This window comes from Aquarana catesbeiana, linkage group LG01, assembly GCF_042186555.1.
Source record: "Aquarana catesbeiana isolate 2022-GZ linkage group LG01, ASM4218655v1, whole genome shotgun sequence".
Lineage (NCBI taxonomy): Eukaryota > Metazoa > Chordata > Amphibia > Anura > Ranidae > Aquarana > Aquarana catesbeiana.
Genome location: NC_133324.1, coordinates 106033395 through 106051437, shown reverse-complemented (window position 1 = coordinate 106051437; position 18043 = coordinate 106033395).

The window sequence follows — 18043 nt, the reverse complement described above, 5'->3', positions numbered from 1 at the left end:
CTTGGGCAGGTTAAACTCCTTTTGGAGGTCCGTCAGCCGAGCACTGGCATTATATGACCGGCGGAAATGCACACAGACTTTCCTGGCCTGCCTCAGGACATCCTGTAAGCCCGGGTACCTGCCCAATAACCGCTGCACCACCAAGTTAAGGATGTGAGCCAAACAGGGCACATGGGTCATTTGTCCCTGTCGGAGGGCAGAGAGGAGGTTGGTGCCATTGTCGCAAACCACCATTCCTGCCTTAAGTTGGCGTGGCGTCAACCACCTCTGAACCTGCCCCTGCAGAGCTAACAGAACCTCTGCCCCAGTGTGGCTCCTGTCCCCCAAGCACACCAGCTCAAGCACCGCATGGCATCTTTTGGCCTGCGTACTTGCGTAGCCCCTTGAACGACTACGGAGCACCGCTGGTTCCGAGGAAGAGGCCATGGAGGAAGAAGAAGAGGAGGGGGTGGAGGAGAGAGGTGTGTCACAATCATTAGCATTTTGGAGGCGTGGTGGCGGAACAACCTCCAACACTACTGCACCTTGTCCTGCATCCTTCCCAGCTGCCAGCAGAGTCACCCAATGCACCGTGAAACTTAGGTAACGTCCCTGTCCATGCCTGCTGGACCATGAGTCAGCGGTAATATGCACCTTACAGCTGACCGCCCTGTCCAGCGAGGCATGGACATTGCCTTCCACATGCTGGTAGAGAGCCGGAATCGCCTTCCGTGAGAAAAAGTGGCGTTTGGGTACCTGCCACTGAGGAACCGCACATTCCACAAACTCACGGAAGGGGGCAGAGTCTACCAACTGAAAAGGCAGCAGTTGAAGTGCTAGCAATTTTGCCAAGCTAGCATTCAACCGCTGGGCATGTGGATGGCTGGGAGCAAACTTCTTTCGGCGGTGCAGCAGCTGGGGCAGGGAAATTTGCCTGGTGCAATCTGACGTCGGTGTACCAAAATCAGATTGCCCACAAGTACTTGGCTGTGACACACCTAATTCTACACCTTCATTCCTCTCAGTGCAGGTCTCAGAGAGGACTGAAGGTCTAATGGGGTTGGAAAGCTCAGCTGATGAGGAGCAAGGAGAGGTCCTCTTTGTTCTTTGGTGTGGGTCTTTTAGATACGCTTGCCAACGAACAGCATGGCAGGTCAACATATGTCTGGTCAAGCATGTGGTACCCAAGCGGGAGATGTTTTGGCCACGCGAGATACGCTTGAGACATATGTTGCAAATAGCAGCGGTGCGATCTGATGCACTCGTCTCAAAAAAGGCCCACACCAAAGAACTTTTTGAATAACGCGCAGAGACTGCAGCGCCCTGCACATGTGGAGCTTTGGGGTGTGATGCAGTCAATGTGCTGCCCTTAGGCTGGCCCCTGGAGGGCATCCTGCCTCGTTGGTGATGTGCCGCCTCCTCCTCCTCCTCTCTCCTATCAGGCACCCACGTTGAGTCAGTGACCTCATCATCCCCTCCCTCCTCATCACTGGAGCAAACCTGGCAGTATGCTGCAGCAGAGGGAGCATGACTGCCAGATTGCTGTCCTTCTTGGGCACCCCCTCTGTCCGTGCTCATGTTACTGCCTTCATCGAGCTCAGTATCATCATCAGAGCCTTCCAAACGCTGGGCATCCTCCTGGAGCATGTACCCAACACTGTGGTCAAACAGTTCGAGGGACTCCTCAGGAGGACATGGTGGGGCTAGGGAAGGAGTCACTGATGACATTGAGCCGAGGGAAGAGGCCGCTGCTTTGCCAGACAAAGTACCCTGGGCATGGGTGAGAGAGGATGAGGAGGATGAGGACGGCTTGGTCATCCACTCAACCAAGTCTTCCGCATGTTGCGGCTCAACATGGCCAGCTGCCGAAAAAAAGGCCAAGCGTGTCCCATGGCCACGTGCTGATGAGGATGCACCGTCTCCACGACCAGCACTAGACACAGAGCCTGCTTGCCCTCTCTTATTGGCTTGTGACTGTCTGCCTCTCCTTCTTGGCCTTCCAGACATACTAATGGCCTGTAGCTGCACTAAGCTGGGATATATATATATATATATATATATATATATATATATATATATATATGTACTGATACTGCAGCTAGCAAAATCAACTGCCTGCCTGTAGTATGAGAACACCACCAACCTTCTACAGGTAGCTTTAGCTGAACACTGTGAGGTGGACGCACCCCACTAACTTGTAGGTTTAGCTGAACACTGTGAGCAGGACGCACTGCACTAACTGTAAATAGTCTAGCTGCCTGACTGTGGTACTAATAGGATCAAAAGAACACCAGCAATTTTCTTCAGGTAGCTGTATTTACTGTAACAAGACAAGCCTGCCTGTCAGTAAGAAGATAGCAGAAATGGATCTAGCTGAACACTGTGAGCAGGACGCACCCCACTAGCTTGTAGGTTTAGCTGAACACTGTGAGGTGGACGCACCCCACTAACTTGTAGGTTTAGCTGAACACTGTGAGCAGGACGCATCCCACTAACTTGTAGGTTTAGCAGAACACTGTGAGCAGGACGCACTGCACTAACTGTAAATAGTCTAGCTGCCTGACTGTGGTACTAATAGGATCAAAAGAACACCAGCAATTTTCTTCAGGTAGCTGTATTTACTGTAACAAGACAAGCCTGCCTGTCAGTAAGAAGATAACAGAAACGGATCTAGCTGAACACTGTGAGCAGGACGCACCCCACTAGCTTGTAGGTTTAGCTGAACACTGTGAGGTGGATGCACCCCACTAACTTGTAGGTTTAGCAGAACGCTGTGAGCAGGACGCACTGCACTAACTGTAAATAGTCTAGCTGCCTGACTGTGGTACTAATAGGATCAAAAGAACACCAGCAATTTTCTTCAGGTAGCTGTATTTACTGTAACAAGACAAGCCTGCCTGTCAGTAAGAAGATAACAGAAACGGATCTAGCTGAACACTGTGAGCAGGACGCACCCCACTAGCTTGTAGGTTTAGCTGAACACTGTGAGGTGGACGCACCCCACTAACTTGTAGGTTTAGCTGAACACTGTGAGCAGGACGCACCCCACTAACTTGTAGGTTTAGCAGAACACTGTGAGCAGGACGCACTGCACTAACTGTAAATAGTCTAGCTGCCTGACTGTGGTACTAATAGGATCAAAAGAACACCAGCAATTTTCTTCAGGTAGCTGTATTTACTGTAACAAGACAAGCCTGCCTGTCAGTAAGAAGATAACAGAAACAGATCTAGCTGAACACTGTGAGCAGGACGCACCCCACTAGCTTGTAGGTTTAGCTGAACACTGTGAGGTGGACACACCCCACTAACTTGTAGGTTTAGCTGAACACTGTGAGCAGGACGCACCCCACTAACTTGTAGGTTTAGCAGAACACTGTGAGCAGGACGCACTGCACTAACTGTAAATAGTCTAGCTGCCTGACTGTGGTACTAATAGGATCAAAAGAACACCAGCAATTTTCTTCAGGTAGCTGTATTTACTGTAACAAGACAAGCCTGCCTGTCAGTAAGAAGATAACAGAAACGGATCTAGCTGAATACTGTGAGCAGGACGCACCCCACTAGCTTGTAGGTTTAGCTGAACACTGTGAGGTGGACGCACCCCACTAACTTGTAGGTTTAGCTGAACACTGTGAGCAGGACGCACCCCACTAACTTGTAGGTTTAGCAGAACACTGTGAGCAGGACGCACTGCACTAACTGTAAATAGTCTAGCTGCCTGACTGTGGTACTAATAGGATCAAAAGAACACAAGCAATTTTCTTCAGGTAGCTGTATTTACTGTAACAAGACAAGCCTGCCTGTCAGTAAGAAGATAACAGAAACGGATCTAGCTGAACACTGTGAGCAGGACGCACCCCACTAGCTTGTAGGTTTAGCTGAACACTGTGAGGTGGACGCACCCCACTAACTTGTAGGTTTAGCTGAACACTGTGAGCAGGACGCACCCCACTAACTTGTAGGTTTAGCAGAACACTGTGAGCAGGATGCACTGCACTAACTGTAAATAGTCTAGCTGCCTGACTGTGGTAGTAATAGGATCAAAAGAACACAAGCAATTTTCTTCAGGTAGCTGTATTTACTGTAACAAGACAAGCCTGCCTGTCAATAAGAAGATAACAGAAACGGATCTAGCTGAACACTGTGAGCAGGACGCACCCCACTAACTTGTAGGTTTAGCAGAACACTGTGAGCAGGACGCTCTGCACTAAATGTAAATAGTCTAGCTGCCTGACTGTGGTACTAATAGGCTCAAAAGAACACCAGTAATTTTCTTCAGGTAGCTTTATATACTGTAACAAGACAAGCCTGCCTGTCAGTAAGAAGAGAACAGGAACGGATCTAGCTGAACACTGTGAGCAGGACGCACTGCACTAAATGTAAATAGTCTAGCTGCCTGACTGTGGTACTAATAGGATCAAAAGAACACCAGTAATTTTCTTCAAAATACTGTAACAAGACAAGCCTGCCTGTCAGTAAGAAGATAACAGGAACGGATCTAGCTGAACACTGTGAGCAGGACGCACTGCACTAAATGTAAATAGTCTAGCTGCCTGACTGTGGTACTAATAGGATCAAAAGAACACCAGTAATTTTCTTCAAAATACTGTAACAAGACAAGCCTGCCTGTCAGTAAGAAGATAACAGGAACGGATCTAGCTGAACACTGTGAGCAGGACGCACTGCACTAAATGTAAATAGTCTAGAAGATAACAGGAACGGATCTAGCTAAACTGAATACAGTGTATATATATATATATATATATATATATATATATATATGCAACACCTGGGATGCATATATATAGACAATACACTTTAAGTGCAGCTAACTGACTGACTGTCCTGCCTAATCTAGCTAACTCAAATGAAATGACACTGTCTCTCTCTCTCTCTATTTCTCAGCACACTGGAACACACTGCACAGGGCCGCCGTGCAGGCGGCCTTATATAGTGTGGGGCGTGTACTAAATCCCCTGAGCCATAATTGGCCAAAGCCTCCTTGGCTTTGGCCAATTACGGCTCTCTGTTAAGGCGGCGCTGTGATTGGCCAAGCATGCGGGTCCCATATCGTTCGCAATTCGACGAACGATCGAACAGCCGATGTTCGAGTCGAACATGGGTTCGACTCGAACACGAAGCTCATCCCTACTCTTGTCAAATAAAATATCATGTGGACATCCTCTCATCCTTTCAACTGCAAACCTCTCTCTACCCTTCATGTGCCTAGACATTCCCATTCCAGCCCTTAACTCCTTCCCTGGAGCCTCAGTCCACGAGTGAAATATGTTTTTAGTAATTTGAGAACTTTAGTTTACCCTTGGTTCACATATATGTGTTTTTTTTTAGTGTGTTTTGCGGAAATGCACTACGGTCCATTTAACATGGTTTTCTATGGATCTTGTTTACATCTGTGCATTTTGAGCCAGTGTGTTTTTTGGAAAGGGTCAGGAACTTCTTTTTCCACGGCAGATTGCATTTTACGTGTGTTAGTCTTCAATGGACCCGCACTAAAAACACAAGTGTTGCATTTTTTGTGCATTTTTTATCTGTTTTTTTTTTTTATATGGCTATTAGAAAAGTATGATAGTTCTGTTCATGTAATGCGACTTTGATGCCACGTTGATGCCACTTTCAAGGTGGCATCAAACTCTCTGGCACTCAAGTAGCATCAAAGTCGCATCAAAGTAGTGCAGGAACCTTTTATGTGTCCAAATTCGCATGTTAGGGCTAGAGTTAGAGTTAAGGGATAGGGTTAGGGTTAAATGTTAGCGTTACGGCTAAGGGCTAGGGTTAGGAAAAACACATTAACTTCAACCTGCATAGATGTGAACCTAGCATTAGGGAAAAGGGGACAATATGATTTAGGTCAAAATAAAGAACATTCATTCTAAAGAGGGACTGGTGACAGTCTTGGCAACTCTTTGTTTTAGGCCCAGAAGGTGGGTGTAGAAGTTGGCGCTCATATCTGTGAAAAGCCAAACTTAGTTGCAGGAATAGGGACAGCAATTGCATGTTTCAGGTGCTTTGCAAACGATCACACCTTTTGCAGTGTGTTGATGTATAAGCCTGATGGTTTACCTCATATAGTATTTTTAGTAAAAACTGCACAATAGTGACTATGGTATAACAAGCCCCTTGTTCTGTGTGTGGTTTCTCTGGTCTGCATGTGATTAATGAAACGTCTTTTCTGAATCATACATTTACTGGTGGTGAACACCCACCCAATGTTCTTTACAGGGAATCCGAACGTCTGTTGTTACAAGCGCTTTGTTATTATTAATGTGCTATCTCGAAGAATGATTATGGTTTTAGGGACAACAGTAAATTACTTAGAATATATGTTCTAAAATTAACAAACTCAGAATGTAAACTTAAATGCAATTTACTACTTACTATTGTGACTTAAAGCGGTAATAAACCCAAAACCAAAAATGTATTATATTACAGCTTACCAATCACTAGATATGGTGGCTGCATTCATTTTCTTTTTCTTTTTTTCCCCTCTGTTTTCACCGGGTGATATGGCCAGTAACAAATCTCCTGTATTAGAGTGCCCCCACTCTGGATGAATGAGCACAGGAGCACCTTTGGACAGTCGCGTTGTCAGTCTGGGTGGAGGGGAGCGTTAGATGTGCTAGCAAATTTAAATACACCAATTAATTGAAGCCAAACTCCAGATTCCATTTTATAATCTGTTACAGAAAACAGTTTTTTTCCTTTTGGGATAAAGGTTTTACATGAATAAATAAAAGCCAGTCATTTTAAGCACCCCTGCCAGTGGTAAATGGTTTGTCTCATCCATGAAAACTGAAACATCTGGAATAGAGCTTGTTCTTTTAAAAAACAACAGACTTACTGGCCAGATCACCAGACGAAAATAGAAGAAAGAAAGCCTAAAAAAAACGAATGTAGCCATCACTATAAGAATTGGTAAGCTGCTATATAATAAATGTTTGCTTTGGGGTTTAATACCGCTTTAAAGTGAATCTGATCTCAAAAAGTGAAGATTTGCTATGTTGTAGAGAACATTTAGATGCGTTGGGGTTGATTTACTAAAGGCAAATCCACTTTGCACTACAAGTGCAATTGGAAGTGCACTTGGAAGTGCACTTGGAAGTGCAGTCGCTGCAAGGAAAATAAAAAATAGCATTTTTGCTTGCACATGATTGGATGAAAAAATCAGCAGAGCTTCCCCTCATTTCACATCTTCCCCTCAGATCTACAGTGACTGCACTTCCAAGTGCACTTGTAGTGCAAAGTGGATTAGTCTTTAGTAAATAAACCCAGTTGTGCCTATGCTGTACCCTGAAAGATTTACCTTTTGTCTTGAATTCCTGAAAATAGAAGCGCACTACCTTGTATGTGAGGGTGCCTAGGCACTCCTGTATCTACAGCCCCATAGCTGTACAGTATATCTGCACTGTGAGATCTGAGACTCTAACATAAAAAAGCAAAGCCCTGTCCCTTAGGGTTGCCACCTGTCCGGGATTCACCCGGACAGTCCAGGTTTTGAATCATGTGTCCGGGTTTCATTCCCCCTGTAGCGGTACCCCCGTAGGGGCTGCTGAAAGTTGTGGTCCACCTGTCATCCTGCCCAGCCCAGCATTCACTTCCCAATCACCTTGAGTCAATGAACAGGCCATATGCTTGTTTTTGTATTTTTGTTGAGGGATTTGAACTTGGATAGGGATGGGAGTATATGGGATGCCCGGTAGAATTATAGAACAGTCAATTTAGGACATAACTATGTACACTGTACACTCTTTGTACATGACACTTCTTCAACTCCTCTTGCACAACACGTGCTTGCAGACTATCACTCTCTCTTCTCCTGCACAACACTTGCTTGCAGACTATCACTCTCGCTTCTCCTGCACAACACTTGACTCCAGGCACAGCTAGCACATGGTTAGGCCCAACACTGACTCCATCAGGCCCCAGAAATTGCCATTTGCAAACAGGTCCCTTTTTAATGTAGAAAAATAGAATAGGAAGTCTTTAGTGCTAGCTGTCCTATGGTGGACTACTGCTCCCAGCAATCCCTTTTTAGGCCCTGCCAGCCCTCCTGGCTGCAGCTGCCCAACTCCACTGCCTGTGACATTGCAATCCTCACTGGCTCCACACCCAGCTCTGACTGTTTCCTCTCAGTCCTCCCTGGCATGCCTTTCCAGTACTCCCAATAGCACATGTCACTCACCAGCCCTCCTGGCTGCTCACACACTGGTGGTTCCCTCCTGAAGACTTGCCTGGCAGCACTAGCTCCTGCTGTCCTCTCTGACTCCTCTCTGTGCCTCCAGTCCAGATCCTTCATGTGGTCTTGAAGGGATCCTTCCTGCACCCGAGCCCCAGGCCCAAGGTCACCCCAAGGTCACCCCCCACCCAAAGGCCCCGACAGACTAGCACTCCATCCTCAGTTCTTCCACCCGACAACAACTCCCCCAGCTGGGCTGACTATGTATTTAAGGAAGCCTGCCGCCTGTCAATCCAAGTTGGGGATTGGTCAGGGCTCCTTAGAACACCCCAGGCAGCTCCACCTCTCTTCCCCTCCTCTCTTCTAGAATCCTCTAGAAGCCAGAGGGAGGTAACCGAGAAGTGATGCTATCTGTGAATCACCAGCCTACTTTGAGCCACTCCCAGCCCACACAGATCAAAACAAACAGGCCTAGTTTCCAGCTAGTCCTGCCTAAATTTACCTGCACTCACCAAAATTCTCAACTCTAGCACCTACCTAAGTAGAGGGTGCTACACCCCTAAAACTTTGACACATTATTCAAACCAGACTGTGGTTGAGGGACGGGCAGTGTAGGAGTACTCAGTACTATTCAGGGGATGATGGGAAGGACGATCGGTGGTTCCCCTCCTCTCCCAGGTCCCCCTCACTCCCAGTTTCCAGCTTTTCATCCTCACATATCCCTGGCAGAGGATGTTGGTGGTATTGGCCTGAAACCCGGACACATTATTCAGACAGGACTGTGGGCGCAGCTTCAGGGGGCCTGTGCCACCTCCCTTTCACACATTTACTAGAACCGATTGGCTGTATTTTACTTCGGCAGTAGCTGAGTGTCAGCTTCTCCTCCTCTCCCTCCTGCTGGCATTCAGCTGCTGCAGGAGGAAAATAAAGGGGATCTTTTCTAGTAAACACTGCCTCCGCTGCCCTTCCTGTCCAGCTTCCTCTTCCTTCTGCTGCCCTTGAGCTCCTGTGTGCTCCTATTTTCTGTGCGCCTCTAAAGTGTTCGGGTTTGGCTTGAAGAAAAGGCCCCTACCAAGACCCCTACCAAGATGGCCACCTCCACAAAGATATGCAATGCAGTTCAAAGCATTGTAAGTCACTAATGGGAGTAGGATCAACTGTAGAGAGAACAAAGGCAATACCAGTGACTCGTTCTTTGCCTTCTGCTTACATTTTGTGGTAAAGCTTCCTGAGTTCAGTTCCTCTTTGAAGAATAAGTAAAGGCAAAATCTTTTTTAAAGTTTCAGATACAGTAGAGATAGATTAGAAACAACAAATGGCCCCTGCCCCCACCTATAACTGGCCTTCACAGCAAGGAGCACATTAAAAACAGGGGTTTATATAGCACACATTTGCAAACGCATGCGTAGGCTGTAAGGCCTCTTCACAGCACCCTGTGTATGCTTGCAGTCCTAAACGCTACTGAAATTATGAGTAATATAAAGTCCCAGCCTGAGGAACCTATTTTTTAACACTGAATTTATGAGCGTCTCCACAGTGGGAGTACATGCATTCAGTGGATAGATGAGGGGCAGGCAGTAGCACTGCAAGCATACACAGAGTGCCATGAAGGGGCCTTGCAGCTTACACATGTGTGCTAACTAAACTTTGTTTTTTAACGCAGACTGTTGGACAGGTTCATTTGGTTGGTTAGCAGACTGGTTGGTGAGTTGAGCTAGAGATAGATTAGAACCCTTGTCAGCTTTTATTGTTGTCTGTGCCCCCATTAGGGAGTTTCACCCTATTTTTGTCTTGTGTACCATAATCATTGAAAGTGAAAGTAAAAGAAAATCACAAATTTTGGGTTGTCCCCAGAAAAGTAATAGAGTGGAAGTGTCCAATGGGAACACAAGGCATTCTTTTAATTTGTAGGGATTTCTGCAATGGGTCAAAGATGGTGAAAATAAATCTGTCAGGCCTGATTCTATGACTAAAGCCCATAAGGGCTGAAACACGTCAGAATTGTTTGTGTGTTGGATCTTGTTTACTCCTGATGGATATGCAATAAAGAAAATTGTATAAGCTTTGAACACCTGGTTTTCAACCTTTATCAAACTGGAGGCCTGATTCAACTGCCTGGAGGTTTGTAAATTGGCCAGCTGTTATTTCACCATAAATACTCGCCGAGCACATGCCGAGCACATGCTTTTATGCAAATACAGTGGAACATATAGTTTTTAAAGCAGATTTTTTTTTTGTATTTAAAGAGGTACTGCAGTCTTCTTACATAATTTGTAATAAAAACATCTTTGCCATTCTGAAGCTTCCCTCCAACCACTTTGCATATTATTTTATATATATACTGTGATTCTGTTCTTGCCAAATATGCTGCAGAAATCTCCATCCACTGAGTCTGACTGCAACCATTTTAACTGTGGGCAGCTTAAACTGCTGCCTGTTCACTTCCAGGATTTACACAGACACACAGAGGCAAACCTCCAGCTCTGCAGCTCTCATTGGCCCTCTTATGACTCATCTCCCCTCCCTCCCTGGCAAGCTCTCACAAGAGTGAGAGAGAGAGCTGTGCATGATGTCATAAACCTAGGCTTTTTACCTGACAAAAAACAGGGAGTGGGCTGTATAAGGTATTTACTGGCAGAAAAAAATGTTTTACTAGTCAAAGTTAAAACAACAAGGGCAGAAGATTTAATAGATGGAAAGTTGAAAAAATAACGGAAGGTCCGCTTTAATAGCTTTATAGACTGTAGTTATGTAGATTTTTTTTTATAGTTCACCTTTTTATTGAATTCCCCTTTTGTTGGTATATTTATAGAAATAAAATAAGCAAAATAATTTAGTGTTGTGATAAATGATACAAATTGTGGAATATAATTTGTACTTTGTATGGTCAGTGGTCAAATCTTGGAAACAATGTTCTTTTTTTTCATCATGATTATTATGATACACAGCGAATAAACAAAACATTTTAAAAAAGTACCATTAAAATTAAACCTTGTTCTCCCAATGAATATCTCTTGAAGCAATGACAACATGTTGTCAAGTTATTGTAGCTGTTTATCTGCAGCCCTCTTTCCTCTACAGCCTTCCAAAAGACATGGATCAAATCCTTTTTGCCAGCTCCAAGGTAGGGGACAGGGATCTGACATCACAAACTGCACAGACTAGAGAGGAGAGTTCAATGTAATCTGGGACCTGAGTAGAGGGAATAGACACCCCTACCCCCCCCCCCACACTCACTCATAGGGAAACCTGCACAGCTGAGGCTGTCAATCATCTGCTGTGTGCTGGAGGGTGGGAGGGCAGGGCCATCTTTCAGGATTGATTGGTGTCAAGTTAGACTGTCACAAGTGATTCATTCAGATAGCAGAGGAAAAAAAAGATCAGATAGGAACCACACTAGGTGCTTTGGATTGAGGCTAGTACACACTTTAGAGCAGTGGTTCTCAACCTGGGGGCTGGGACCCCCCAGGGGTCAAATGACGATTTGCCAGGGGTCACCAAAATCCTGGGCTGTTCCTGAATCTCACACTGCTCTCCCAACCTTTTCGTGGCCGCCCAGCAGGGCTGTCCCTAGAGCCTGTGGCCGCCCAGGAGGGCTGTCCCTAGAGCCTGTGGCCGCCCAGCTGGGCAGTTCCTGGAGCCCGCGGCTGCCCACTCAGCCTCTTTGCAGCCGCCCATTCAGTTCACAGCATTGCTCGGGGGCAGAGACTAAAGGTCAGCTGACTGGTGAGGAATGTGAAGTGGGAAGGGCTGGAGGAGACCCTATCTCGTGATTTTGGCATAGGTGTCACTGCTGCGAGTAACCACAAAGTTGGGGGCACAGTGAGTAACACTACCTGGGATTATAGTTGCCATTAAAAGTCCCCACTACAGTTCTCAGATCATCAGATGACCTTGATCAGGAAAACCTAAGTTAGCTGATCAGGACTCTCACCAGCACTGCCACTCATCCCACCCCCCACCAGCACTGCCAATCGTTCAACTCATCCCATTCCCCCCACCCCCACCAAGGAGTAAGAAAAGGAATAAAAATAGAGAGTACATGGAAGGGAGAGGAAAAAAGGGGGAGGAACAAAGAAAAGGGAGAGAAAGAATAAGAGAACAAGAACGACGGCTAGAGAGGGGGAAAGGAAAAAAACAAGAAATTGGGATAGAAAGAGATAAAAGGGAAAGAAAGCAGAACAAAGAGAAAGAGTGGTACATCTCAAAATGGGGTTTTAATACTGTACGAGTGGAAGGGACTCAGGGAGCGCTAAATGTCCGTGGGTTAGGGGCGCAAATCACTTGTCTTGCCTTGGGTGCTGACAACCCACGCTACGAAAATAATTTTACTGTTAGGGGTCCCCACAACTTGGGGAATTTTATCAAGGGGTCATGACACTAGAGAGATTGAGAACCACTGCTTTAGAGGGATAGGCTGTGTTGATTTTTCATTTCAGAAATTTACAACCACTTTAACCTCCCTGGCGCTATGATTATTTCAGATTTTTGATGCTGAAAGCGGTACAATTATTTTGCATGGAAATTTGGCATTTTATATTGTGGGCCTGTAATTCTTAGGAATAATTCACTTAAATCTGTCCAAACAAGAGTCTAGTAGACATCCCAGGAATGACAAACTTTAAAAAACAAAATCATAAATTATAATATAATAAATAACTATAAATAATTATAACAAATAATAATATAATAATAATAAAAAATATTCAATAATGTAATCAAATCAAAAACACTGAAATTTGCTCAGCTGCAGAATTGTCGCTGTCATTAATTTCAGTGTTTGATGACGGATTTGCCCACAAATCACTATCGCTCAATTCTGCAAGTGATTCTAATTTATTATCGCTGTTTTCTAGCTGGTTTAAAAAAACTTTTGATGTAAAGGGATGGTTTTGGTTGCTATGGACAATCTCCAGTTTCCAGGCAGAAAGAACAGTATTTATGATATAAAACTGCATGCAGGGCACTGGACAAACCACTAGGGACAAAAGGGATGTGAAATAAATTGATACAGTAATGTAATCTGTAAGATTACAGTGAACTCTATATGTACTGTGTGTTTTACTTTTTGAATTTGGCGCCGTGCTCCACCCCCGTGCGTCGCAACGCTTGCAGGGAACGGCGCTCGGCTCCGTGATGGATCGAGCTGAGGACGGCTTGCACACAGTGCGGGAAGACATCGCAGGATCCTGGGGACAAGCTCCTGGGGACAAGGTAAGTAACCTCTTCCTGGATCCTGCGATGCAATCCCGAGTGTGGCTTGGGGTTACAGCTTTTGGTACTAAAAATCCACCCTGAGCCACACTTGGGAATACTGCCAGGGGGGTTAAAGGATAAGTTCACATTTTGCAGGTAAAAAATGTTCAGTTATTATTTTTTGTTGCAGGAGCCTGCAAAGCAGGGGTCTCAAAGTACCGGCCTGTGGACTAGTTACAAATGGCCTGGATGGGTTTGCACTGCACCCAGGCACTGCAGAGGGGGAGGCGTCGAAGAGCTTTATCTCTCCATATGCTGTGTCCTCTCTGGTGCTTGTTGCTGCAGCCCAGAGAGAGAACAGAGCGGAGGAAGGATCCGCCCATCACCCCGCCCACCTAGGCACTGATGATCGACCAGAGCCCCGGATCCAGCCAGGAGCTGACAGAAGGTGAGGACACGGGAGGCAGACGATCAGGTCACCAGCTGACTGCCAGGAGGAGAGGTGAGTGAGCCATCACACTGAGGCTGAGCAAAGTCCCTAGTGGGGTGACTGGGGTAGAAATGTGTGTGTGGGGGGGTATTTATGGAGTGTGTGGGGGGCTATTTGTGCAGTGCGGGGGTAATTATGGAGTGTGAGGGTTATTTATGGAGTGTAGGGGGTCTGTATGGAGTGTGAGGGGTATTTATGGAGTGTGAGGGGTATTTGTGCAGTGTGAAGGGTATTTATGGAGTGTGAGGGGTATTTATGGAGTGTGAGGGGTATTTGTGCAGTGTGAGGGGTATTTATGGAGTGTGAGGGGTAATTGTGCAGTGTGAGGGGTATTTATGGAGTGTGAGGGGTATTTATGGAGTGTTAGGGGTAGTTGTGCAGTGTGAGGGATATTTATGGAGTGTGGGGGATATTTGTGCAGTGTGAGGGGTATTTATGGATTGTGGGGGGTATTTTTGCAGTGTGAGGGTATCTATGGAGTGTGGGGGGTATTTGTGCAGTGTGAGGGGTATTTATGGATTGTGAGGGGTATTTGTGCAGTGTGAGGGGTATTTATGGAGTCTGGGGGGTATTTGTGCAGTGTGAGGGGTATTTATGGAGTGTGGGGGGTATTTGTGCAGTGTGAGGGGTATTTATGGAGTGTGGGGGGTATTTGTAAAGTGTGAGGGGTATTTATGGAGTGTGGGGGATATTTGTACAGTGTGAGGGGTATTTATGGAGTGTGGGGGGTATTTTTGCAGTGTGAGGGTATCTATGGAGTGTGGGGGGGGGTATTTGTGTAGTGTGAGGGGTATTTATGGAGTGTGGGGGATATTTGTGCAGTGTGAGGGGTATTTATGGAGTGTGAGGGGTATTTGTGCAGTGTGAGGGGTATTTATGGAGTGTGGGGGGTATTTGTGCAGTGTGAGGGGTATTTATGGAGTGTGGGGGGTATTTGTGCAGTGTGAGGGGTATTTATGGAGTGTGGGGGGTATTTGTGCAGTGTGAGGGGTATTTATGGAGTGTGAGGGGTATTTGTGCAGTGTGAGGGGTATTTATGCAGTGTGAGGGGTATTTATGGAGTGTGGGGGGGGGGTATTTGTGCAGTGTGAGGGGTATTTATGGAGTGTGGGGGGTATTTGTGCAGTGTGAGGGGTATTTATGGAGTGTGAGGGGTATTTGTGCAGTGTGAGGGGTATTTATGCAGTGTGAGGGGTATTTATGGAGTGTGGGGGGGTATTTGTGCAGTGTGAGGGGTATTTATGGAGTGTGGGGGGTATTTGTGCAGTGTGATGGGTGTAACTGTCCGCTTGTCACTTTTAATCTTTGTTCAGCACTGAATGACAGGTGGAACCTTTATTGCCTTCCTCTTGTTTTGTTGGGGAATGTTTTATTCACCAGTCACTTCCTGCTTCCTCTAGTTTTGCAAGGGGCTTTCATTTGATTCAGCATCCAGGCAAGCCAGCAGTACCTTGTGGAAAGGATACAGTTTATGGAAGTTTTCGAAAGTTTAAAGTTTGCACCCCTTGGCAAGCGGAGCAAGTTTTCATGGTGCAAATGGTGCTTATGGTGCTTATGGTGCTTAAAGTGTTTAAGGAGTCAAATGATTAACCTCTGTGTAGAGTTGTCACCTCATCCCTTTAAACCCGAACACATATGAATTACACAGGTTCTGAGGCTAATTTAATGCAGATAAAGCGCCAAGTGAGTTTAATAACCACCTTAATCAGCCACAGAAACTGGGTAATTAATATGTGTTTGGGTTTAAAGGGATGAGGTGGCAACCCTACCTCTGTGGTGTTCAACCTTAATGCACACCTTTGAGACAAAAGAATAAAAGTACTGCACCCGTCAGAAGCTCTCCTCTCGTTATTTACTCAAGGCCAATGGGGCTGCTACAATGAAAACTTGTCGCTGAGGTGGAGACTCAACGCCACATCTCTGTCATCACTGGCTGCATTGCTGTTTTCATCAAACTGAGTAAGGGCTTCCCAACGCCTCACAAAGACACGTGCAGGCGCAATCTTAGCAATAGAGAATAGGCCGAAAAGTAAACGCGTCACATGGACATTTAAATATAGCGGGCTGCTTTATACGCGGTCTGGAAATCGCCTTTAATCAGTATACGAACTAAATAATTTATATTTTACTAAAGCAATGATTGTTATTATATTCGTGATGTGAGTGCTTAGTGTTTAGAGGCCTAGTGTCAAATTGTAAAAAACGCTATCTCCTAAATTCCTAATCCACTAAACTGTTATTAGTTACCTAAAGGGTAAATTGTCTGGTTAAAAAATATCAACAGTATATTCGTTTAACATCATTTTGTCATATGGTATGCATTGTTTACTAATCTTTGTAAGTTACAAGTCTAAATGCCTATTTTCTTTCGTAGCCTATTGGTAGCAAGTTTGAGCCAACTCTCATTCAGATTAGGTTTCAGGCACACACACACTTGAAAGGCAAAGGCACACTAAAACAAAATGTTGTCACCCACTAAAGAAACAGACAAACCCACCGAGTCACAAGAAGTGCGGTCCAGCTCCAGAGAGCGAAGATTAACAGAAAAGGGCCAAGAAATGCACAAAGAAACAGTTAATAAAAATGAAATAGCATTCAACAAGGCATACGACACTTGGAAGGAGCTAACAAAAGAAATTAGGATTTTATTAATTATTATTATTATTATTAATAAATTATTATTATATTATTATTAATTAGAAGTTAAAGAACTTCTGCCTAGCCGAAGATCTTGATACAAGAATGAAGGAGATTAAAGCCAAAGCGTTAAAGCGTTAGTACACCAACAGTGTGAGTCCATTTGCCGTAATCATTCCACTATCTCATACATTCTTAAATGAATGGATACATGCACCACGTTAAACAGCTGAAATCTGCAACCTCACCAAACGGCTAGAGAATGTGGAGAAAACCTTTAATGATCAACTTGAGAAGGAAGGAGTGAGGATGGTACTTAATAAAGAAGAGCACGATTAAGTGTTTGGAAACACGGAAACAGAAACTGTCCTCTCAGAGTCATTACCAGACTCTAGCTCAAGCTCGAGAGTCACTTCCAGATCTTCTAGCAAATGCGCAGATGCAGAAGCCGACCTCGCAGCCAAGATAGAACAGGCAAATGCGATGCAACAGATGCGTGAGCAACAAGTTAAGCTGAGCAAAATGGAGGCAGAAATTAAACTTAAAGTGGAGTTCCACCCACTTTTACAACTCTTCAGCATCCCTCACTAAACTGTGCACCGTAAACGAATTGCATATTTTTAATTTTTTTTTCTCAGCACCTACTGTATATCTGCTGTATTCATTTTTCACTTCCACCTCCCTGGCCGTGGCCCATCGCATCATTTCATGTTTGCAATGCCTTCTGGGAAGGGGTGGCAAACTTCTCTGACAATGCCGTTGCTATGGAAACCTGACCTGAAACCTATTACACTGCTTGTGCTGCACTGAGCATGTGCGAGATCTGCAAGGGTGAAATCCAGGAAGAAATACAGTCTGGCTTCAGATGCCCACACTTAAGATGGCCACGGCCTGCTGTAAGTTTATAAAATAACAAACTACTGCTATAAACTAACAAAACAGACCTTAGTTTACAGACTAACTTTACTAGAATACATTGAGCTTGTGTATTATAGGGGTATTTTTATTTAAAAAGTATAATTTTGGCTGGAACACCACTTTAAGTTAGATGAGGAAAAGACAAGACTGCAACAGCTACAAGCAGAAAATGAAGTCAAGGTAGCTGCAGCAAGAGTGAAAGCTTACAATGCCTATGATATTTTTGAATATTGTGAACAGGAGACAGACTACAAGGTACAAAACCTTTACAAAAAGAATGAACCACAAACCTCATTGATTCCAAAAGCTGTGTCATTTCAACCTTCAAATACACCACTTGAGGTGTCAAGACCACAAGAAGAAGGTAGTCTAATTCCAGGACTTGCAAGTCTGCTCATTTCCAACCGTTTCCCTATACCTGAACCAACTGTATTTACAGGTGATCCTTTAAAGTTCATAGATTGGAAGATATCTTAATGGCGCTGATTGATCAAAAACCAATCCCTGTGTGCGAAAAAATGCTGCACTTGAAGAGGTATCTCGGTGGTGAAGCTCATAAGGCAGTGGAAGGTTTCTTCTATCGGAATTCAGAAGACGCTTATCTGGGTTCCTGGTGGATCCTACAGGAT